We start from the raw sequence: 24,686 nt of genomic DNA, 5'->3' as shown, positions 1-24,686 counted from the left end.
ACTTACCTTCATCTTGGACGTTTGGTTCTGTTTCTGGGAGTTCCACCACGAGGTCACTGTCAGTCACACCACTCACCACTCCGGAACACGCAGCGTCCCCAATAATGCCAGCAACAAGGCAGACAATTTTTCAAGGTTTTGCCCTCCCCCTGTCACCATTGTAGCGCGCCTGTAAGCGGCCACGCGCTTTTTTGCATTTAATTTAATATCAAACCACTTTTTTTTTTTATTTCTGCCACAGTCCGTGGCTCAGATCCGACGGCATTTACAGACCAGGCCGTAACCAGGATTTTTCAAATACCGAGGTCAAACATTGCGATACATCTTATTTGCCAAAAAAAAGTCCTAATATGGTGACTTTTCATACATTTTGGAAACGAGTCAAAATCACAAGCCCAACAAGGAGATGAACATGTAGGTGAACATGTTTATTTTAACAATTTCAAAACTGCACGATCATAAAAGTATTTTGTGTGTGCGTGAGTGAGTGAGTGAGTGAGTGAGAGAGAGAGAGAGAGAGAGAGAGAGTGTGTGAGAGAGAGTTTGAGTGAGAGTGACAACGCAATCTAGCCGAGCCTGAATGGACTTCAATTGCTTTTTAAAAAATATATGCCCTTTTCAATAGCAAAATACTAGACGGTTATTGGACAAAACCGACTAAAACGCCACATTCGGAGACTGAGCCTCACTGGAGATGGGAGTCAATAAGAGGGGCGGGACAAGACTTCCCGAGAGGAGGCTCATCTCCAGCTGGTGATCGGAGGAGGAGCTGTGAACGCGGCTGGGCTCTTCATGATTGACAGAAAGCAGTCAGAGGTGGTACATCATGTTGTAAATAAAATGTGAACATAATAAGTTTGCTACCCGTTTTCATTTCCGTTCGAAAATACAACCAATGATCAAAACAATAGTGTCTTGGGTTCACGTTAGCCTATAGTCTGGTAAGTTAGCAAAATAGCTCAAGTCTCGTCAGTACCCAATAACTTCATAAACAACAGGTCACGACTGTCCAGCCTTTTCTGATCTGAAACGCACCAAATCAAATCGAGAGAGAGAATAAAAGAGTTTGTGCCGCCTGGAAAACGAAAATCCTATCTAGCTAAGTGGCTTCGACTGTTGTTGCTTGAAATGCTAATTAAAATTGCACTGTTAATGATCATAAGCATTCCGGCACATACAGTGGGGCAAAAAAGTATTTAGTCAGTCACCAATTGTGCAAGTTCTCCCACTTAAAATGATGAGAGAGGCCTGTAATTTTGATCATACGTAGGTACACTTCAACTATGAGAGACAGAATGAGAAAAAAATCCAGAAAATCACAGTCTGATTTTTAAAGAATTTATTTGCAAATTATGGTGGAAAATAAGTATTTGGTCAATAACAAAAGTTCATCTCAATACTTTGTTATATACCCTTTGTTGGCAATGACAGAGGTCAAACGTTTTCTGTAAGTCTTCACAAGGTTTTCACACACTGTTGCTGGTATTTTGGCCCATTCCTCCATGCAGATCTCCTCTAGAGCAGTGATGTTTTGGGGCTGTCGCTGGGCAACACAGACTTTCAACTCCCTCCAAAGATTTTCTATGGGGTTGAGATCTGGAGACTGGCTAGGCCACTCCAGGACCTTGAAATGCTTCTTACGAAGCCACTCCTTCGTTGCCCGGGCGGTGTGTTTGGGATCATTGTCATGCTGAAAGACCCAGCCACGTTTCATCTTCAATGCCCTTGCTGATGGAAGGAGGTTTTCACTCAAAATCTCACGATACATGGCCCCATTCATTCTTTCCTTTACATGGATCAGTCGTCCTGGTCCCTTTGCAGAAGAACAGCCCCAAAGCATGATGTTTCCACCCCCATGCTTCACAGTAGGTATGGTGTTCTTTGGATGCAACTCAGCATTCTTTCTCCTCCAAACACGACAAGTTGAGTTTTTACCAGAAAGTTCTATTTTGGTTTCATCTGACCATATGACATTCTCCCAATCCTCTTCTGGATCATCCAAATGCTCTCTAGCAAACTTCAGACGGGCCTGGACATGTACTGGCTTAAGCAGGGGGACACGTCTGGCACTGCAGGATTTGAGTCCCTGGTGGCGTAGTGTGTTACTGATGGTAGCCTTTGTTACTTTGGTCCCAGCTCTCTGCAGGTCATTCACTAGGTCCCCCCGTGTGGTTCTGGGATTTCTGCTCACTGTTCTTGTGATCATTTTGACCCCACGGGGTGAGATCTTGCGTGGAGCCCCAGATCGAGGGAGATTATCAATGGTCTTGTATGTCTTCCATTTTCTAATAATTGCTCCCACAGTTGATTTCTTCACACCAAGCTGCTTACCTATTGCAGATTCAGTCTTCCCAGCCTGGTGCAGGTCTACAATTTTGTTTCTGGTGTCCTTTGACAGCTCTTTGGTCTTGGCCATAGTGGAGTTTGGAGTGTGACTGTTTGAGGTTGTGGACAGGTGTCTTTTATACTGATAACGAGTTCAAACAGGTGCCATTAATACAGGTAACGACTGGAGGACAGAGGAGCCTCTTAAAGAAGTTGTTACAGGTCTGTGAGAGCCAGAAATCTTGCTTGTTTGTAGGTGACCAAATACTTATTTTACCGAGGAATTTACCAATTAATTCATTAAAAATCCTACAATGTGATTTCCTGGATTCTTTCCCCCCATTCTGTCTCTCATAGTTGAAGTGTACCTATGATGAAAATTACAGGCCTCTCTCATCTTTTTAAGTGGGAGAACTTGCACAATTGGTGGCTGACTAAATACTTTTTTGCCCCACTGTAACTGTCAGTGACTGGCAAAATTAACTCACCTTCTTCCCTCTTTCTTTTTCTCTCACTTGTTGACTTTCCAAAGCTGAGTTTGGTTTGTTTTAGTGTAGTAGAATTCTTCATCTTATGTCAATTTTCAGATTCCACGACTAATTGACAAACTGCCTGGCTGCGGAGTCGGACCTTGATGAGAACACTTCTCAGCTCTTGTATATCCCGTGGTGCTTAGCTGACTATCGCGAGGCTGCCTAATATGAAATGTTTCCAATGTCGGATATTTCAGCTCCGTTTAAAAATGATTATGTAGACTTTATTTTTAGACAAACAAATGAGAACAGGGGGATGCAAGCTGAATTTAGAATTTTCCACCGATCAAAGTCAGAACGAGTTTCATCATATATTAATTTCACATATCTGAGTGAAAAAAAAATACCGTGGGAAAAAAATGCCGAGGACATGACCTCGGTGTCCTCAATGGTAGTTACGGCCCTGTTTACAGAGTGTGCCACCTTCTCCCACACAGTATTCTTTTTTTACTAGTAACGCCGGCTTCTAAACCACAAAACAATCTTCTGATTGGCCTCAACCTCCACGACTAAAACGTCGATCTCCGTCTCAGAGAAATTCCTCTTTTTTGCGCGCTTCTCCATTATTCCACCAAGGACTCAATTACTCATTTGCATGGCTTTTAAAGGGGATGTTAATGCCATATATGGTTAATTGGGGGCGTTTCACAATGCAAATTAGAGTCATCGTGCCCGCGCAAGGTGATTTGGCAGGTGTGGGATTTATCATTGCAGATTACTTACGGGTGTGCGTAAAACCAGCCTAGGAACGTTTGATAAATGCCGATATTTTTGTACTTACAAACATTCTAAATTCCACTTGTACGACAGAACTTAGGATGTTTTCTACGCACTGTTGATAAATGAGCCCCCAGAATCGTGTGGGCACCAGGCATAAAAGTAGCAAAAGTATTAGTGTGGATGACACCAAAGTCAACACTCAAGAGAGGCCTTCATCAGAGGAAAGACTCAAGATCTAATCACTGTTCAGCCTCAAAAACAGGAAGACCGGATTTGTTTGTCAAAAACAACAACAACAAAAAAAGCTTGTAAAAGTCTGGAACAACATCCTGTGGACAGATGAGTCAAAGATTAACTTTTACCAGAATGTTGAGGAGAGAAGAGTACGGAGGGAAGGAGCTGCTCGTGATCTGAAGTGTACCGCCTGTTATTGGTTCCCTTGTATTTATTGATAATGTGACTGCAGGATGAAGTGTATAGGGTTATTATACAGACATGAGTGGTTTACTGGGAAATACACCACTCGTATTTTTCATACGGGCCCCATCTGGGACATTGAGTGACATTTCTCAATACGTCACTCGTGAGGAAATCAGTGAATTGTTGAGTTTACATGTTGGCTTGAAGATATGAAGTTTATCTTCTCGTGTTGAAAAACTCTCATTTTTCATACGAAATACATCGCAGATCTGAGTGACGTATTTAAATCACATTGGCAGGCATTGAGTGGTATATCAGATATATTCCATTCATGATATTTGACAAGTTGAAGACGAGTAGCTGAATGGAATATATCTTTCGGGCATTCGACGCATCTTTCTCTTTCAAAATTTTCCATGTTTAGCGAAGCAAACCTGGCGGCCATGTTTGTTTACAAATTGTCCCAGTCAGTCGCTCGCTAGCATGAAAGTTTTACGTCTCTGTAGCATGACATCATGTTGCCTTGACAACCGTGCAATATCGTAAACCATATTCACCGCTCATTCTCCATTGGGTAGAGTGATGTAATACATGTAGGATAAGTGATATACTGACAATATTGCATGCTATCAAACCAAGTGAATGAAACCTGCTAGAAGGGAATAGAACATGTTTTTATTCCATCAAAAATGCGTCCTGTATGTGTAATAATTCCCGATATTTCACTCCGATGATGTCACTCCCAGTGTTTTCCCAGTTCAAAATTAAAATTCTTTTGATTAACTTGTGTATTTTTTTAACATCATCTCATGTTCACCACTTGAAGATAAACTTCATATCTTTACACTATCATGTAATATCCTTATATAATATTTATTTATTTATTTATTTATTATCTCTTCACATTCAGCTAAATGCTTCAAAACTCACTGGGCAATGATTCAAACCGCAACTGGACAGTCACCCAAAGAAGTGGAATGGTCCGCAATGGCTTGATCACTTGATCTAAATCCAGTTGAGCTGCATTTCACTTGTTGAAGACGAGCAGGAAGGAAGTGAAGACAGCTGCAGTAAAAGCCTGGTAGAGCACCACAAGGGAAGAAACCCAGCGTCAGGTGATGTCTGTGGGTTCCAGACTTCAGGTAGTCACTAATGCAAAGGGTTTAAAAGCAAGTGTTAAAAATGGCGAGTTAGTTTGTGCAATTAGTTTTGGTGTATATATTACACACACAGTGCTGTGCAAAAGTCTTAGGCACATGTAAAGAAATGCTGTCAACCAAAAATGGCTTAAAAATAATGAAATGGGGGGGCGTCGTGGCTCAGGTGGATAAGGCGCCATCCGGCCCGAGGTCATTTCCCGATCCCTCCCCGTCTCTCTCTCCCGCTCATTTCCTGTCTCTACACTGTCCTATCCAATAATAAAGGTGAAAAAAAAGCCCAAAAAATATCTTAAAAATAATAATAATAATAATGAAATGAAATGTTTCAACATTAAAAATACTATAAAACAGTAATCAGTGAGCCATAATAAATGAAACGCAGTCAGTATTTGGTGTGAGACGACCCTTTGCTTTAAAAAAAAAAAAAGTAGTCTGAGGTCCAGTGAGTGCAGTTTTATGCGGAAATGATCTGTAGGTTTTGAACATACAGAACCAGCCACAGTTCTTCTGGACACTTTGACTGTCACACTCACGTCTTCATTTTGCACCAAAACCCAGTAGCCTTCAGTACGTTTTCTTTTTTCATCTGAAAAGTGCACTCTTATGGAATATGCTGCTCAGAATATGCTGCTTGGGGAAAAAAACGAACGTTTGGACTCTAAAACGTTTTTGTAACGTTTTGACTCGATAATGTAGAAGTCATAAAATAGAAATCTATAAAAGTTTGCATGACAAGAGAGAAACAAAAAAAAAAAAAAAGAAAAGGGTGCCAAAACTTTTGTGCAGTACTGTGTGTGCTGTAATTTTGCTTCAACTCCTACAGTATACATTTAACAGCTATTCCATGAAATCGAGTCATACATGAGCTGATAGTGGCTGTAAGCCATGTACGACGAGATTGAGTGGAATAACTGTTTTATTCTCTCCACATTCACTGGATTTTGAGAAACAGAGCATTTTATTTATTTTTTTAATTTAAATTTTTATTTATTTTTGCGGCGGCACGGTGGTGTAGTGGTTAGCGTTGTCGCCTCACAGCAAGAAGGTCCTGGGTTCGAGCCCCGTGGCCGGCGAGGGCCTTTCTGTGCAGAGTTTGCATGTTCTCCCCGTGTCCGCGTGGGTTTCCTCCGGGTGCTCCGGTTTCCCCCACAGTCCAAAGACATGCAGGTTAGGTTAACTGGTGACTCTAAATTGACCGTAGGTGTGAATGTGAGTGTGAATGGTTGTCTGTGTCTATGTGTCAGCCCTGTGATGACCTGGCGACTTGTCCAGGGTGTACCCCGCCTTTTGCCCGTAGTCAGCTGGGATAGGCTCCTGCGACCCTGTAGAAGGATAAAGCGGCTAGAGATAATGAGATGAGATGAGATTTATTTTTGCAAATTCAATCAATAAAAACTTTTGTACAAAACATCCAACAAAATCATTTCCGTTCAGGCGGACTTCTTAAAAACCTATCAATGGCAGCACGAATTGACTTAATGTTGTTTTTTTGTAGAAAGTGTCGTCTTGCTGTCATGCTATCGAGGTATAGAACAGCTTTAGACATTTACTTAATTCTTCCTCGGACATTTCAGTTCTGTAATTTTCAAACTTCTTTTGAGCTTTTGAACCAGTCTAAAAAAAATCAACAAATTTTAATGCTTAAAGCTAGATGGCCTTTCGATTTCATCAAATCGGTGAAATTTAGTTCCATCTGACATGTGGTCATTGTGATGTACGTTTATTTCTGTAATATCTCACAAAATATCAGGCCATTCTGTGGCTGGGAAGTTATTTAATTTGAGGGGATTAAAGCAAATGATGTGCATGAAATCGCTCGCTTTGCGCAGTCAAGCAGACAGAGGAAGTCCGTGTGCACATGTGCAGGTTTACCTTCTTTTGGGTTTTACGGCAGCTGGCATCCACAGTGTTGCATTACTGCCATCTACAGGTTTACCTTTAAGCGTGCACTGACAGTTCCATCATTCTGTCACTAAACGAACAGCTGATCACACCGAGGTGCTCGGTGAGCGCCGATATTTATTAGTTTGGTCCTGTGTTTCCTTTCCTTCGTATAGAACATAACGTCTTCTCGCTTTCTTTCTGTTACTGTAGTCGGTCTTTCACGTTTCATTCACACACTCACGTCCTCCATTTTTCTCTCCTGTTTCAAATTTGTATCCCACAATGCCTTGCGCGAACCGGGAAAGCCCACCACATGATGCATGGTGTAGTATCTTGAATTGGGTCATGGTGAAGCAGGAAAAAAATAGCGGAGAATTTAGGGACACGTGGAGATAAATTCATTAAAGGTCCCATGGCATGGTGGTTTGTTGATACTTTAAACGGGCTCGTGGAGGTTTCCGGTTGTTATATCCGCAGCCTTTCTCGAAATGAACCCTCGGCACGTAGATATAGCCTCCTGGGAGAAAGCCCCATTTCAGGGCTTTTCCCAGTGTGTCGTTTATGCTAATGAGAAGCAGGAGGCGGGGAAGGGTAGAGGGTGGGGGCGGGTCTTATCATTAATATTCATGACATGTAAACGTGTTGCCTCTGATTGGCTAACAGCACTGTGACGCTACCTCCAGTGGGTCAGAACAAGCGGATGTGGGTGTCTTACTATGGCGAGAGAGAAGGAACAAACCGCGAAGGGAAAAATACCGCGCGCTGACGTCATTAAGGTGCGACGCGAGGAAATAAAATAAATTCAACAAATGTTTGGGTTTTTACTGAACAAACAAACGAATAAAATGAACGAGTGACTTAAAAAAAAGAATGTGGGTGTCTTTGTAAAAACTGTTTTGATTGGCTATTATAACAGAGCATGCTGCATGCTTTTTGGTTTTGTAGCGCAGAGTACCTGGCTAACTGCAGGAAGCGGTTAGCTGCACAGCTAATGTAGCCATTGCAAGGCTAACGTGGCACCGATTTTAAAACACGACAAAACATAAGCTCATAAGTTACAGTCAATTTCCAGACTAAACTCAGTTTAACAGAGCATGCTGCATGCTTTTTGGTTTTGTAGCGCAGAGTACCTGGCTAACTGCAGGAAGCAGGTAGCTGCACAGCTAATGTAGCCATTGCAAGGCTAACGTGGCACCGATTTTAAAACACGGCAAAACATAAGCTCATAAGTTACAGTCAATTTCCAGACTAAACTCAGTTTAACAGAGCATGCTGCATGCTTTTTGGTTTTGTAGCGCAGAGTACCTGGCTAACTGCAGGAAGCGGTTAGCTGCACAGCTAATGTAGCCATTGCAAGGCTAACGTGGCACCGATTTTAAAACATGGCAAAACGACTTAACAGTTATACACTTACTTGTTCGGTGTTTGCTGCTGATGCGGCAGGGATGCTTGGTACGGACCCAGGCTTCAGTGACAGTTGATGTGCAAAACCTGCCCTGTACTGTCCCAAGTTGTGGAAACATTCATCAGGAAAATGCTTCCGACAAACATACACCATCTTAGGTAGACTCGACGGCGTATTATTGGAGTAAATAAAACTAAGCCACTGCGTCTTCAGGGGCTCTCCCGTCGGCAGTAAAAACAGACTCCTTTCTGTGTTGTCACATCCATGTACAGCGCAACTTCCATGTTTGGTGGCGACTTTTGAGCTGGGCGGGCAATCCATACAGTGGGTGGGAATCCAGAGGGGGGGCGTGGGGATCATCTCCCTTGCTGACGTAGGCAAGGGAAGAGTTTATCAACGCGCCGTTTCGATGCACCATTCTCAAATGTTGGGCATAGTTTGGTTTACACATTATGAAATTTCTAGCCACTGGGGTGACTTAAGAAGGTCAGAGGAACTCATTTTAATGTTAAAAAACCTCAAAGTGAAAATTTCATGCCATGGGACCTTTAATTGTTCTCTTAAAAAATACTCCTAAAATTGGAAGTCTGTGATTCGAATTCAGTATCTTTTGGTCACTAAACAAAAATAATTGGGTGTCAGGAAAATTCTTTTTATGACCAACACTTGAAAAATTTGAAAAAGTCAGTCTACCTTTAAAGATGAAGAATGTAAACAAACTGATGAAATGACAGGATCAATTTGTGAAAAACGTGGTGAAAATCATTCTTGGGGGGAAAAATGTTCTTACCATCAAATACTTTCATATTTTGTTGCTTTTTCTTTCGGGTTTTATTTTCAAGTAGAGTTTTTATTTCATCCTCGGTTGGTTCAGCAACACGTGCCGCCATTTTGTTTTTCTCTACTTACGGTATATGAGCTCATATCCTAGTAGGAGAGTAGCCAATCAGAGCACACAGTTGCTCATATCCAGTGAATGGAGATAGAATAAACTGTGATAGACATTTAAAATAATTAACGTTTGTGTGCTTAATGAGCAGGAAAGACCCCATGTGTCCATCTGTTCTGTAACTCGCTGCAGAATAAGTTGTAAAAAGCAAGGAGGTTTTAATTATTTTATTCACAACACAACAAATTCAGTGATGTACAGTGGTGCTTGAAAGTTTGTGAACCCTTTAGAATTTTCTATATTTCTGCATAAATGTTACCTAAAACATCATCAGATTTTCATACAAGTCCTAAAAGTAGATAAAGAGAACCCAGTTAAACAAATGAGACAAAAATATTAGACTTGACTTGACAGCCGGATGAATTCTGAGGTATTCAGAGACATACTGTGTGCTCAAATCCAGCCAAATGCAACCAAACTGATTGGTCAGCGTTTCATAATACAGATGGACAATGACCCAAAACATAAAGCCAAAGCAACCCAGGAGTTTATTAAAGCAAAGAAGTGGAATATTCTTGAATGGCCAAGTCAGTCACCTGATCTCAACCCAATTGAGCATGCATTTCACTTGTTAAAGACTAAACTTCAAACAGATAGGCCCACAAACAAACAGCAACTGAAAACCGCTGCAGTAAAGGCCTGGCAGAGCATTAAAAAGGAGGAAACACAGCGTCTGGTGATGTCCATGAGTTCAAGACTTCAGGCAGTCATTGCCAACAAAGGGTTTTCAACCAAGTATTAGAAATGAATATTTTATTTACAATTATTTAATTTGTCCAATTACTTTTGAGCCCCTGAAATGAAGGGATTGTGTTTAAAAAATGCTTTAGTTCCTCATTTTTATGCAATCATTTTGTTAAACCCACTGAATTAAAGCTGAAAGTCTGAACTTCAGCTGCATCTGAATTGTTTTGTTCAAAATTCATTGTGGTAATGTACAAAACCAAAATTAGAAAAATGTTGTCTCTGTCCAAATATTTATGGACCTAACTGTATATGACATGTGACTGTTTTGTTGGGTAGCGGAATGTCCTGGGTTGCAGAACCACACGTGCGAGGGCCCGTCAAGGCCGCTAGCGGCTTTAATTATTAGGGCCCGAGCACCATTCGGTGCGAGACCCTATTGTTTTTCGAAGGATTATTATTATTATTATTATTATTATTATTATTATTAGGGCCTGAGCGCCATACGGTGCGAAGACCCTATTGTTTATCGAAGGATTATTCTTATTCTTCTGTCGCGTTTGGCCTTATTTGAGGCATTTCCCATGCACGAAAACTCATGAAATTTGATACACACATCAGTCATTGTAACCGCTTTTAAGCCACAGACGTTTGGCCCCGGGCGTGGCCCAGGGACTTCATAGCGCCCCCTAATGTCATGGAGTCCTTGGATTGGCATACCAGTATAGTTTCAGCTACGCATACCAAATTCGGTATGTAGGTAGATCGGCCCAAGACTAACAACTTTCATATATACATTGCATTAGCCACGCCCAACAGGAAGTGAGGTAATTGGGCTTATATGCGTTTGGACACATGGTCATTTTTAACGTACACCTTCTGCACGCTTTGGCAGCGCATTGATATCTGAGTTCCGTATCAATGCGCTGCCGAAGCGCGCAGAAGGTGTTAGTACGCCTGTCATTATAGTGCGGACTTTCCATAGCATAGAAAATCGCTACGTTTCAATTTGTGTAACTGAACTTGTTTCATATCACTGGTCATATAAACCTATGTAAACAGGAAAAACGCGGAAGAGTTTGGTCGCATCTAACTACAGCCCCAAAAAATACCATTGGCCATACTGAGCCTAGCTACATTGCAAACAGGAGTGACAGCGCGTCTGACTGCGTCTGACTGACTGGGAGGTCGTGCAAAGCTCGGAGAGGTACGGAGCAGCTCGTCTCAATTCAGATAAGAGCATATTTCATTATGGAAGTACGGTGGACTGTTCCTTTAAGCAAATGTTTGAAAACTCCAGATCTCCTTCCTTCATGGTGGCTGCCATTTTTTTGTGCCGCACGGCGCATGCGCAGAGCTGATTCGACAGGGCTTTCCACAAGCGTCGGCTGCCAGCCATACAGCCGACTACACAATTAAGTCCAGCCGGCTACTTTAATGACTTATTTTTGTAGCCCACAGGCTCTAAATATTAATTTTCAATTTTAATAAAATTAAATGTTTATCTAATGGACTGACAATAATGTCAAACTGAACCGCACTCATTTAAGTTGTGATTCGCGCTGTTTGTACCGATAATAACCACAAATTCCCCGCTGACTTTATTGATCAAGGGAGAGTAACTCATCCGCGGCCCCGACATGCGGTGTGTGTGCGCGCGCACTCGGCGGAGGCAGTAGTGTGTCGGGGCCGTCGGAGGCGACATCAGAGGGAACAGAAGCAGAGATAACGCTTATTTTGTCTCTGGTAAACCAGTCTTCTCTCGTTCAATTACGTGCTGGCATCAAAAGACACCATTGGTTGTAAATGAAACCAAACTGAGTCGTTGGAGTGTATTTGCATACACAAATGGAGAAATGTTCGCTGAGTGTTTAATTGTGTAGCCACCACTGCAGACCGTTGTCATTGTTAATTCATAGCATGCTCAGCTGCGTGAATGTGTCATGCACCGAAAATAAGAGATTTACAAGCCAGGAACGCTTCATGATGCAATACGCAAGAAAAGAAAGATGATTTACTGCCATTTTACTTTGTATTTGAGTAAAGTGAATAAATAAATGGTCTGTGGAAAATACATTTAATCCTGGGAACTGCGTGCACAGGAGTTTATTATTAGTGATGCAGTGCTATGCATTGCAAACTACTGACTCCCATATAGGGAGCAAAGCACAGCAAACTCTTGTTCTTCCGTTTTTCATCTTCTGTACAAATTTCGATTTCGAATAACCCAATAACCGTACATCGCACACAGACAAACAATACATCAAAACGTGCGGCTCGATCGGACTCGCTACGCTATTACTTTGTTCAGCATTCTATGATTTTGTGTGAAAAAAATCACAAAATTTCCCATTCATTTTCTATGGAATTAATTGAAAAAATCGAACATTTTCAATGTTTTTCAAACATCCGCTGCTCTGGCATGCTTTCACCTAGAGACATGATTCAAACTTTAAAACGGAGACAAAATCCTCCTGTGTGGATCTGGCATTCAACTTTTTTGCTAGGTTCTATACTTTTTGATCAGTCACAGATCAAACACCATGAGCAAATCTGGAGAAAATCAGGCTTTATAATGGGTGTCTATTGCGTTACACACCAGCGGGGCTCAGGAATTTAGAGTGTAGGCAGCTTGAAAAAAAAAAGCTCTAACTTTCTCATTTAAACTGTGTTTTCAGCCACAATTTTCACTCTACACACAATTTTCTCAAAAGTTGTAGTCACACTTGTCTTGATTCACACAATGTGTCTACCTGAGCGATAGGATTTACAGTTTTTGAATGAGAAGCCTGAAAGTAACGAGAGGACAGCCGATCTGCCCCATAGACTCCCATTATAAACGTGGCAGCGCTTTGACTGCAAAATCAGAAAAGTCACTTGTTTTTAACTCGCTCTAGTGTCCACATTTTTTACACTATGGACAAAAAACTTACATCAATGTGTTCATGGGAGCCTTGTAGCGCTCAATGTGAAAGAATTTTGTGAATAGCTCCTTTCGTTTCCGCGTAAATCCCCGTTGTTCGAGGAGAGGGAACTCTGAGAAAAAGCGCTCTTTGCTTGTCATACTGTGTCTTTTCCCTGCACCTGAGCACCGTTACCAAGGCGACGAGCTCCACTCAGGGAGCAGAGAGGGGAGGGGCTGCACTCAGGGAGCAGAGAGGGGAGGGGCTCCACTCAGGGAGCAGAGAGGGGCAGGGATGCACTCAGGGAGCAGAGAGGGGCGGGGCTGCTCTCTCTCTCACACGATAGGACTTACACAACAGATCAGGCACTGAGTGGTTGTCAAGCACGCGTGTGTCTAGCAACCGGTGGATTCGGAGCCTGCGCGGTATCATTGTGAGCATCAAAAACGATTAAACTTTTCCCCATCCAAAGTGTACCACATTTTAACGATATGACTAAGTAAAATCTCCATAAATTTAAGATTGAAAATTTAAGACCACGGGGTTTGAAATTTAAGACAATTTAAGACTTTTTAATGGCCTTATTTTAGGAAAATTAAATTTAAGACTTTTTAAGGACCCGCGGCCACCCTGTAAATACATATTTGAAGCAGATTTCACCTGTACTTCTTTGCAGAATGTCCTCCAAGTTTAACACTAATTGTTTCCCTTGCAACTGTAAAATTAATCATTCTTTCTTCCTGGTATTTAGGACATTGCAAAATAACATGCTCTGTAGACTCTGGGCTGCCACAGAAATCACATTTTCCATCTGCATGCTTTTTTTTATTATCACCAAAGATTCCAAAGAATACCAATTCCCGGCGGCTCACTTTAATCCCATGGCTGGACACTTAGGGCAGGATAAAACACTATCCCGAATAATGGCCCGATTCTATTGGCCGGGGATTCGCGGCGATGTTCGTAGGTGGTGTACGGCATGCCGCGAATGCCAGTTAGTAAATCCAGCGGCCATTCCAAAAGCGCCTTTGCGCCCTCTTCCATTGATCGAGACCCGGTTTGAGAGAATTGGGATGGATCTCATCGGGCCATTAGATCGGTCAGCACGAGGGTACCGCTTTATATTAGTTCTGGTGGACTATGCAACGCGATACCCGGAAGCAGTGCCTCTGCGCAATATCTCAGCATGCAGTATTGCAGAGGCACTCTTCCGTGTCATCTCCCGAGTCGGAATCCCGAAAGAGATTCTGACTGATCAAGGCACTACATTTATGTCACGAACACTAAGCGAACTGTATGGGTTATTGGGGATTAAGCCGATCCGCACCAGTGTGTATCACCCATAAACGGACTGTTTAGTGGAACGGTTCAACCGCACCCTCAAAAATATAATTAAAAAATTTGTAAGTGAGGATGCACGTAATTGGGATAAGTGGCTCGAACCCTTGTTGTTCTCAGTGCGAGAGCTTCCCCAAGCCTCCACGGGGTTCTCCCCATTCGAATTATTTTTATGGGCGTAAGCCGCGCGGCATCTTAGATGTGCTGCGGGAAAATTGGGAGGAGAGACCTTCACAAAGCAAGAATGAAATTCAATACGTTATGGATCTGCGCGCAAAACTCCACACGCTCACCCACCTAACCCAGGAGAATTTGCGGCAGGTCCAGGAACGGCAAGCCCGCCTGTACAACAAGGGTACGCGCCTTAGGGAGTTCACCTAGGGAGATAAAGTACTCGTACTGTTGCCCACTTCGAGCTCCAAATTGATCGCCAAGTGGCAAGGTCCCTTTGAGGTCACACGGCGAGTCGGGGACGTCGACTACGAGGTGAGGCGAACGGACAGGGGTGGGGCACTACAAATTTACCACCTCAATCTCCTTAAACTCTGGAAGGAGGAGGTCCCCGTGGCATTGGTGTCGGTGGTTCCGGAGAAGGCGGAGCTGGGGCCGGAGGTTCAAAAAGGGGCATTGACATCACATACCCCTCCGGTCCCCTGTGGAGACCACCTCTCCCCGACCCAGCTCACGGAGGTCGCCCAGTTGCAGGCCGAGTTTTCGGATGTGTTCTTGCCCCTGCCCAGTCGCACTAACCTCATAGAGCACCACATAGAGACGCCCCCGGGGGTAGTAGTGCGTAACCGCCCTTACAAACTACCCGAGCACAAAAAAAGGTGGTTCAGGAAGAACTTGAGACCATGCTCGAAATGGGCATCATCGAGGAGTCCCACAGTAAGACCCTGGGGACGCTGTCATGGGTTCTTGGTTCTGGTGCAAACCTCACAGGACAGGACAAATGACCTACTTCCTTCTCCATGTTAGGCCACCAGAAGCGTCTTTTCAGGAAGTCCAGGGTCCTCCGAGCTCCCGGGTGGGCGGTGAGAGGGGAAGAGTGACCCCACTGGAGAACCTTGGCCCAGGCTTGATGTGGGACGTACAAGAGGCCCGGTGGCCCCGTCCCAGGACTGGGGTCCTGGCGTTGAGCTCGTCAGACAGCCTCCTCAATACCCCAGCGGACAGGGGCCACAATCCGGGACACAGGAATAATAGGCCCAACTTCATTCTCCCTGTTAGTGGCAGAGAACAGCCTGGACAGTGCGTCAGGTTTGGTGTTCTTGGAGCCGGGGCGGTACGAGAGGGTGAAGTCAAACCAACTGAAAAACAGGGCCCACCTAGCCTGTCGAGGGTTCAGTCTCTTGGCTTGCTGGAGGTACTCCAGGTTCTTGTGGTCAGTCCAAACCAGGAATGGATGTTGCGCTCCCTCCAGCCAGTGCCTCCACTCCTCAAGGGCCAGTTTGAACGCTAGCAGTTCTCGATCCCCCACATCGTACCGGGACTCCGCAGGACTCAGGCGGTGGGAGAAGTAAGCGCAGGGGTGCAGCTTTCCTTCCAAACGTTGAGAGAGCACCGCGCCGACACCACTGTCCGAGGCGTCCACCTCCACGATGAATGGTTGGGAGGTGTCTGGGAGGACCAGAATGGGTGCCGTGCAGAAGCGGTCCTTGAGGTCTTTGAACGCCTTTTCCGCCTGAGGAGACCAGACATAAGAGCCACCTGTCCCTTTGGTAAGGTCTGACATGGGTGCTGCTACAGAACTGAAGTTCCTGATGAACTTGCGGTAGAAGTTAGCGAATCCTAAGAACCGCTGAACCTCCTTAACGGACTTGGGAGTAGGCCAGTCCCGGACGGCCAGGGTCTTGGCAGGGTCCATTTGGAGTTGGCCTGTCCGTACAATAAATCCCAGAAAGGAGACCTCGGGAACATGAAATTCGCATTTCTGGGCCTTGGCGAACAGATTGTTCTGTAGCAGCCTCTGGAGAACCTGGCAGACATGGTGGCGGTGCTCCTGCACGGTCTTGGAAAAGATAAGGATGTCGTCGAGGTAGACAAAAACGTACAGGTTAATCGTGTCCCTTAAGACGTCGTTGATTAGGGCCTGAAAAACAGCTGGTGCGTTGGTGAGTCCGAAGGGCATCACCTGGTATTCGTAGTGCCCAGACGGGGTGTTAAAGGCAGTCTTCCACTTGTCTCCCTGTCGGATACGGATGAGGTGGTATGCGTTCCGTAGGTCCAACTTGGTGAAGACGGTGGCGCCTTGGAGCAGGTCGAAAGCAGTGGACATCAGCGGAAGGGGATATCGGTTGCGCACAGTGATCTTGTTCAGGCCCCTGTAGTCAATACATGGTCGGAGCCCCCCATCCTTCTTGCCGACAAAGAAGAAGCCGGCACCAGCAGGTGAGGTAGAGGGTCGAATGAACCCTGAGACCAGGGCATCTTTGAGGTATTCCTCCATGGCCTTGCGTTCTGGCTGAGAGAGGGAAACAGTCTGCCACGAGGAGGGGTAGTCCCAGGGAGCAAGTCGATGGCACAGTCGTAGGCCCGGTGCGGAGGAAGAATGGCGGCCCTGCTCTTGCTGAATACCTCCTTGAGATCCCAGTACTCTGTGGGAACTTGAGATAACTCGGTGAGATCAGGGGGCTCGGCAGGAGACACAGGAGAGCTAGAGAGCAGACAAGAGGCATGGCATGCAGGGCCCCATTCCACAACCTGGCTTGTTACCCAGTCTATGCGAGGGTTGTGGCGAGTAAGCCAAGGAAGGCCTAGAATAACTGGGAACTCAGGTGAAGGAATCAGGTGCAGGGATATTTCTTCCTTGTGACCTTGAGACTGGAGGAAGACTGGAGAAGTAACTTGGGTGACTCTTCCATCACCTAACGCTTGGCCATCGAGGGCAGACACAGACAGTGGGACTTCAAGAGGTGCAGTCGGAACATTGATACTATGGGCGAAGTGAATATCCATAAAGTTCCCAGCCGCCCCTGAGTCTAACAAAGCTTGACAAGAATGGACAGACTCACCCCAGGAGATGGAGACCGGGATGTAGATTCCTTGGCCAGGGAGTCCGGGAGAGAGGGTAGGCCCCGTCACAACCCTCCCTTGGCTGGACAGGGCGGTCCTTTTCCCGAGAGTTCGGGACATGATGCTCGGAAGTGACCAGGCTTGCCACAGTAGATGCAGCACTTGTCCCTCCTTCTGCGCTCCCTCTCAGATGCGGAGAGGCGAGTACGACCCACTTGCATGGGTTCTGGACGGTCACTGAAGGAGGTAGACGGGCTCCAGGTAGAGGTAGGGAGGCTGGGGGGGCTCAAGACTTGGCGGCGTTCTCTAATCCTGTTGTCCAGACGAATAGCATGTGAGATGAGGGTTTCGAGGTCACTTGGGCATCCAATAGAGGCCAGACCGTCCTTGATGGGGTCAGACAGACCGTGGTGGAAGGCTGACACCAGGGCAGTCTCGTTCCATCCACTTACTGCTGCGAGCGTCCGGAACGAGATGGCGTAATCTGCGATGCTTCCTTCTTGCTGGATGGACATGAGCTTTCGGGCTGCTTCGGTACTGATGTCTGCCTGATCGAAGACCCGAAGCATCTCTTCAGAAAACAGCTGGAAATCAAGGCACTCAGGTCCCTGTCTTTGCCAGATAGCAGTAGCCCAGGCTCGCGCCTTACCAGCTAATAAGGTGATCACAAAGGCAATCTTGCGGCGATCCGTAGTGTAGGTGGTAGGCTGAAGCTCAAAGGTGAGTTGACACTGGGTAAGGAACTCTCGACACTCACTGTGCTTGCCGTCATACCTCTGTGGTGCAGGAAGGCTGGGTTCGCGAGGTGAAGAAGGCAGCATGGCAGGAGGCACAGGAGCAGGAGCTGGATATGCAGGCAGAGATGTCAGCTGTGCCAGGGTTTTCCCAATTTGCTGAAGCAGTTCCTCGTGGCGAGCAAGGGCCTCATGTTGGCTGGTGAGCATACGTCCATGAGCGTCCATGGTCGCTCCGAAGCGTGTCAAAGCTGCTGTAATTCCCTGAAGGTTGGCCGGGTAGACAGTTGAAGCAGCCTCTGCTGAGTCGGTCATGACGGAGTCTTTCTGTTAGGGTTTTGCTGGGATTCGAACCTGGTTCGTTGGTGTGATAATCCAGCAAACCCCCACTAGGCCACCAGGGGGATGACTCAAATGCAGAGGCATGAGGCGGAAGTAGAAAAAGTATCAAAAAGGTTTATTTACAATATGTACAAAAAATATCCAAAAAGTAAAAATACAAAAACGCTCAGAAGATATAAGGGAAAAAATAAAAAATACAAAAGTACAAAACAAAAGCCAAAAAAACAGAAAAGGCAAAAATACCAAAGCTCAGAAGATCCAAAAAACACAGTAACTACTAGGTTCAAAAGAAAAGCAAAATGCAAAATAAAGAACACGGTACAGAGGAGACTGGAGATAAACATAACAGCACAAAGACTCCGTGACAAGAGGACTGAACTCAGGGGGTATAAATACACAAACTAAATTGAACACAGGTGAAGATAATCAGGACTAAACAGGCAATTAACACAAACACAAAACACAGGAACAGTGGCGGCCTCTTGAGGCCAAAATAAACATGACACGAAAAGGAAATAACAGCGGCCTCTAGAGGCCAAAACAGTCCTAGTCCGAACATTGTGAATGCAATATCTCAATAGCAAATGAAAGGAAAGTCACTTAATATTCAGCACTTGGACAAAGATGAACTTATTTGATTTTGAGGTCAAAAGGCGAAGTTACTGTGAAGTCAAATGCTCATCCCAAAGCATTGTTCACACAATATCTTTCAGCATCTGTGCAGTTGGGGACAAAGATGAACTGCCTAGAGAATAAGGTCACCTACCTGGTAAATGTGAGGAGCTATTACTGCTTTTGTTAATAACACTAAATACCAAGTTGACATTAACTTAATCACAACTTAATAAGGTGTGTAGTCTACCGGGCAGAGGCATCCCCATCGACGCCGTTGGCGTCGAGTTCTTTTTTAATGCATCAAACATCTGGAACACATTACCATGAAACATTCTTCAGGCTCCATTTATCAAAAAAAAATCTGAAAACATTTTTCTTCACTTTATTATTTGTCTAACATTTACTTACATGTTACTGTTACATTATGCTTATGTTATATTGATTGTTGTAATTGTATTTTTACATATTTTGTTATTATACATTTATATGTGTAATTTAGTTATTATTCACCTTTTCTGACACTGACATTGTTCATTGGATTTGTATTATTTGTTTATTATGCCTCCGCCACCGTAAGGTGCAGAAGGCATGATGCTTTCGGGTTGTCCGTCCGTCCGTCCCGAAACCTTGTGAACACGATATCTCAAAGACTAATGAAAGAAATTTCACCAAACTTTCACCATTTGTGCACCTGGGGACACAGATAAACTGATTAGATTTTGAGATCAAAAGGTCTAAGGTCAAGGTCACTGTGAGGTCAAATATCTGTCCGAAAACCTTGTGAACACAATATCTCCAAGGCTGATACATGTAATTTCACCAGGTCAAGATTACTGTGAGCTCAAATGTCCATCCCCAAATCACAACTTAAGGCGTGTAGTCTACCGGGCGGAGGCATCCCCATCGACGTCGAGTTCTATCTATTTTTTTTAATTCAGTGACGTGAGTTCAGCAGTGAAGAAGGGGAGGAGGTGTGAAGATGGATGTGTTAAAGCAATAACCAACTTGTAACTTTTCAGTTGTAACCCCACTGACACTTATTGTTTTGTTTTAAAGTCAAAAGTTGTCCAAACTGAAAATATTTGCATGTTGCATGGATTCATGTTGTTGAGGCCAAATTCTGAACCTACTACCTGCATCATTCAGCAAAAATCAAGGTGTATTAGACCAGGTGTCCAATGTTCAAACACCCAGTTTGGGTGGGCCTGTGCTCACTCTTGGGTCAGATTCCATTTCTTGGCTGACAGGACTGATCTGCTGTTGTGGCCCATCTGCCAAAAGTTTTCATGTTTTTTTTTTTTTGAGAGATGTGTTTCTGTTCAGAGTGGCTATTTCAGATCTGCTGCATTTGACTACAGGTCATAAAATGCCCCTTCAACTCAAAATTCCTACTTATGAACTCGCAACTACGAGTTCCTCCAAGTTCAACATGGCCATCAGACTTGCACAAAGGAGCATCTCTTAAGGTGATGATACATGGGGCAACTTTTTGGGCAAAGTTCTGGGCAGTGTTCCCAGCAACGGGCAACCCGGTGAGACACTGGGCAACTAATTAGGGCAACAGACAATTGACGACAACCAATCAGAGAAGAGCAAATCTGTTGCCAGTGTAAACCAGGTCCCCCGTAGCTATGTTGTATTTTGTCTTGAGTGTGTAGTACTATGGGACAGGGCCTGAGTTCGTTGTTGAACTGTTATTAAAATGTATTATTACCCTTTATAATCATACTGCTACCATAACAGTATAATATCCAGGCACATATACATAGTATACTAAGCTAACTACCAGGTTGCTAACTATAATGGTTAGTTACAGCACAGAACAAAAGGCACATATTTATTTACTTTTTTTAGAGTTACAATCAAGTTATCATCAGGACCACAAGTAGTCAACCTTGTAGATAGAACTTTGAAATACTCTCAGCAGCACACTGCTCGTCGATCCTTTCACCGGACACAGTACCTCTCTCGCGAAACCCAACCATACCCTGGCCTGCGCCACTTGTCCCGCCCCATTTGAGGGAACGGCTTGGATTGGCTGTTAATTTGTTAAAGACCCAATAACAATACATAAACAGATTGACTGACATTAACTGGTAACAGGTTAGGTTGCACGACTGTTTACGCAGACTTTAGATCCAACAAACTCATTTTCTCCTAAATTATGGATTTTAAAAGGAACATTACTCTTTTTACAAATATTTAACATTTTAAACTGTACATATGATATTTATGCATTTTTTCCAATACATATTTTAACCAGTTTAGTATTATGAACTGTGGCAGCGGGGGCATGGTCAAGCGTCGGTCTGTGACCGGAGGGCGGAGTCAGGGAAGGTAAGTGGCAGAATCACTGCACCTGATGTTAATTAACGTGTGTTTGTGTGTCTTCCCCAGTGACCATGCCCTATTTAAGGACAGAGCGAGAGCAGAGGAGAGCTCTCTCCTGAACCAGACACCAGATGTGTGTGTGTGCGCGAGGGTCTGTATGTTGCTGAAAGACCACTGAAATGTGTAAAATAAATAGGATTTCAAAACTCAGTTCTGTCCTGCCGTCTTCTGTGCTCCTCCCCCTCTTACGAACTGCCACAGTGGTGCCGAAACCCGGGACGTGGAGCGCATTAGAAGAACAGCCCCATGGAGTCCTCCCCTTTCGCCGACCTGGTCCACGCCCTCGCCACGGCCCAGCAAAGCCAGCACCAGGCACTAGTCGCCCTCCGGAAGGAGCAAGAGCAACGGTTCGAGGCCCTGGTGTTGGCTCAGCAGGAAGATCGACAGGCGTTCCAGCACCTCCTCGTGTCAATGGGGCCCACCAACTCCACCGCCGCGGGCCCTTCCCACGTCACCCTAACGAAGATGGGCCCGCAGGACGACCCCGAGGCCTTCCTCATGCTCTTTGAGCGGGTAGCAGAGACCTCGGGATGGCCGGTGGAACAGCGTGTGGTGCGCCTCCTCCCCCTGCTAACGGGCGAGGCGCAGCTGACCATGCTACAGCTCCCCACAAACCGCCAGCTGACCTATGCGGACCTTCGCCGGGCCGTCCTCCAGCGTGTGGGGTGCACCCCTGAGCAACAGGGACAGCGCTTCCGCGCTTTGCGCTTGGAGGAAGTCGGCCGGCCGTTCGCGTTTGGCCAGCAACTCCGGGACGCCTGCTGGTGGTGGTTGAGGGCTGACAACCGTGCCGCCGAGAGAATCATCGATCAGGTGGTACTGGAGCAGTTCATCACTCGCTTACCAGCAGGAACCGCAGAGTGGGTCCAGTGCCACCGCCCGGCGTCGCTGGATCAGGCAGTCGAGCTGGCGGAGGACCATTTGGCGGCTGTCCCGATGGCAGGACAGCAAACAACCTCTTCTCCCCTCTCCTCTCTCTCTCTCCCGTGTCTCATCCTCGCCCCGTTCCCCCACCGCGGAGGCGGGGGCCGGCGCCACCCCAGCCGGCCCGCCGCACCTGCGGTGCCCTCCCGTTTCTCCCTTCTGTGTCTGTCTCTCCCCCCCCTCAGGTGAGTGAGCCCCAGAGCACCAGTGCAGAGAGGAAGCCCGGGCCGGTTTGCTGGCGCTGCGGGGAGCCGGGCCACCTCCAACAGCAGTGCACGGCAATAGAGGTGCACTGAGTTTCAGAGTTTCATTCAATATATTCAGGGATTCATTCCATATATTCAATGTTTCATTCAATATATTCGGGGATTCATTCCATATATTCAAAGATTAATTTCCTGAACGGCATGCCATAATATATATATATAAAAAAAAAAAAATCTCCTTCTCACCCCCGGCGGGGGGGTGGTATCCATGTCATCCTCAAGCTCGGGTCCTCTACCAGAGGCCTGGGAGTTTGAGGGTTCTGCGCAGTATCTTCGATGTTCCTAGGACTGCGCTCTTCTGGACTGAGGCTTCAGATGTTGTTCCTGGGATTTGCTGGAGCCACTCTCCCAGTTTAGGGGTTACTGCCCCAAGTGCCCCCACTACCACGGGGACCACGCAACCCTTGACCTTCCACATCCGTTCCAGCTGCTCTTTCAACCCTTGATACTTCTCAAGTTTCTCATGTTCCTTCTTCCTGATGTTGGCGTCAGCTGGGATCGCCACATCTATCACCACCACCCTCTTCTGCTCTTTGTCCACCACCACTATGTCCGGTTGGTTAGCCAGGATCTGTTTGTCAGTCTGGAAGCTGAAGTCCCACAGAATCTTGGCCCTGTTGTTCTCAGCCACCTTCTGTGGTATGGCCCATTGGGACTTGGGTATTTCTATTCCATACTGGTTGCAGATGTTCCTGTATACTATCCCAGCCACTTGGTTGTGCCTCTCCATGTACGCTGATCCAGCTAGCATCTTACACCCTGCTACTATGTGCTGGACTGTTTCAGGGGCTTCTTTGCACAGTCTGCATCTTGGGTCTGATCTACTCTGGTAGATCCTGGCCTCTATGGCTCTTGTGCTTATGGCCTGTTCTTGTGCTGCCATGATTAGTGCCTCTGTGCTGTCTGTCAGTCCTGCATTATCCAGCCACTGGTAGGATTTCTTGATATCAGCCACTTCCTCTATCTGACGGTGGTACATGCCATGTAGGGGTTTGTCTCTCCAGGTTGTCTGTTCCTCCTCCTCCTCTGCGCACTCATCAGGGTTCTGCTGCCTGAGACATTCACTTAGCAGTTCATCCTTTGGGGCCATCTTTCTGATGTATTCTCGGATTTTCGATGTTTCATCCTGGACCGTGGTCTTGACGCTCACTAGCCCTCGGCCTCCCTCTTTCCGCTTAGTGTATAGTCTCAGGGTGCTGGACTTGGGGTGGAACCCTCCATGCATGGTGAGGAGCTTTCTAGTCTTGATATCTGTGGCTTCTATCTCCTCCTTTGGCCAGTTTATGATACCAGCGGGGTATCTGATGACTGGTAGTGCGTACATGTTGATGGCTCGGACCTTGTTTTTACCATTCAGCTGACTTTTCAGGACCTGCCTTACTCTCTGGAGGTATTTGGCTGTGGTTGACTTCCTTGTGGCCTCTTTATGGTTTCCATTAGCCTGTGGGATGCCAAGGTACTTGTAGCTGTCTTGGATATCACCTATGTTGCCCTCTGGTAGGTCAATCCCTTCAGTCCGGATCATCTTGCCTCTCTTTGAGACCATCCGGCCACACTTGTCCAATCCGAATGACATCCCTATGTCATCGCTGTAGATCCGGGTGGTGTGGATCAGCGAGTCTATTTCTCGCTCGTTCCTGGCATACAGCTTGATGTCATCCATGTAGAGCAGGTGGCTGATTGTTGCCCCACTGCGGAATCGGTACCCGTAGCCGCTCTTCGTGATGATCTGACTGAGGGGGTTCAGGCCTATGCAGAACAGCAGTGGTGATAGCGCATCTCCTTGGTATATGCCGCACTTGATGTTGACTTGGGCAATGGGTTTTGAGTTGGCCTCTAGGGTTGTCTTCCACATGTCCATTGAGTTCTGTATGAAGGTCCTTAGGTTCCTGTTGATCTTATACAGTTCCAGACATTCCAGTATCCATGTGTGTGGCATTGAGTCGTAGGCTTTCTTGTAGTCAATCCAGGCAGTGCACAGGTTGGTCTGTCTCTTCTTACAGTCTCGGGCGACTGTTCTGTCAGCCAGTAGCTGGTGCTTGGCTCCTCTGGTGTTACTGCCAATTCCTTTCTGTGCC

General features: G+C 45.7%; 1 protein-coding gene across 1 annotated transcript in view; it reads right to left on the bottom strand.

The window, feature by feature from the left end:
* The window catches only part of LOC132891633 (uncharacterized), a 152,015-nt gene that overhangs the window by 71,271 nt on the left and 56,058 nt on the right, over nucleotides 1-24,686 (bottom strand). Inside the window, exon 2 of the mRNA XM_060929402.1 lies at nucleotides 4,929-5,147. The gene's annotated coding sequence lies outside the window, so the exon portion shown is untranslated. The remainder of the gene's footprint in view (nucleotides 1-4,928; nucleotides 5,148-24,686) is intronic.

This window comes from Neoarius graeffei, chromosome 9 (assembly GCF_027579695.1).
Source record: "Neoarius graeffei isolate fNeoGra1 chromosome 9, fNeoGra1.pri, whole genome shotgun sequence".
In the NCBI taxonomy this organism is placed as follows: Eukaryota; Metazoa; Chordata; class Actinopteri; order Siluriformes; family Ariidae; genus Neoarius; species Neoarius graeffei.
Note: the sequence above shows the minus strand (reverse complement) of the source record. Positions and strands in the feature narration are given on the sequence as shown.